Source organism: Octopus bimaculoides, chromosome 22 (assembly GCF_001194135.2).
Source record: "Octopus bimaculoides isolate UCB-OBI-ISO-001 chromosome 22, ASM119413v2, whole genome shotgun sequence".
In the NCBI taxonomy this organism is placed as follows: Eukaryota; Metazoa; Mollusca; class Cephalopoda; order Octopoda; family Octopodidae; genus Octopus; species Octopus bimaculoides.
Window position 1 is genome coordinate 33,864,834 of NC_069002.1, and position 993 is coordinate 33,865,826.

The window sequence follows — 993 nt, forward strand, 5'->3', positions numbered from 1 at the left end:
ATTCCAGACATACTGGAGAATATTTAGTAAAATTCACATTACGGCTGGTACACTGGCAGGCACATTCGTATTATTATTGGTTAGAATTACGATCCATAAAGTTTGTCAAGCCGCTCAGGCGTTGATAAATATAACTAAATGTGAAAAATCTAAAAAGCTTGATTCAACTTCTCATATATTTAATTAGTACATATTTAATCAGTTCACCGGAAAAGACGTATTTACATTCGCTTTTACTTTACAAGTTGCTGTTCCAACTCTAGTGTACTCCTTTCAATATAGTTAATTGACTAAGTCGACTAGATTTGAACCAAGCATCTATCCATTAAAGCTGCAACAAAAATGACTACAACATATAATGAATAAATATAATGAAAGTAGTAATAAAGAAAATAAAAAAAAAACAGTCATACTGAAGCAAACTACTAAAGACTGTTATCAAATCTCGCCAAATCCCATGAGATTTATATAACAGTTAGCCGTATTTATTAAACAATTTTCAAGTAGTCTCTCATACGCATCATTAATTTATCGAAGCGCTCCATTGCTACTAATACTACATCATTCTTTGATCAAAGAGTTTATATATTTGAGCTAGCTAAGAACTTCCTAACATGTATAACAAACATTAAAAGATAAAGTTATATTTGACGTAATTTCTTCTTGTTTACATGAAGGTCTGGCGGAAAGATTCGAAACGAAATAACCACTCACAAACACGTCTTTATTAGGTGTTGATGTTATTGTTGTTGCTTTTATTAGCCCCAGTTTTCAATTCATCGAGCAGTTCTACGATCAAAGCTGTTCCACTCATGACCACTCCACCATTTTTGTTTTACCAACGCTTATATTATCAGTTGTATTGCTTCTCTCAGATGATCACAAGATTTTGATTGGGGTTTGATGAGAATTTTAAAACCAGATTAAATTAAAGCTTCGGGTCCCAGTATTGAGAATTTTGTTCCGAAATCTACTGTATGTGATTCGAATTCA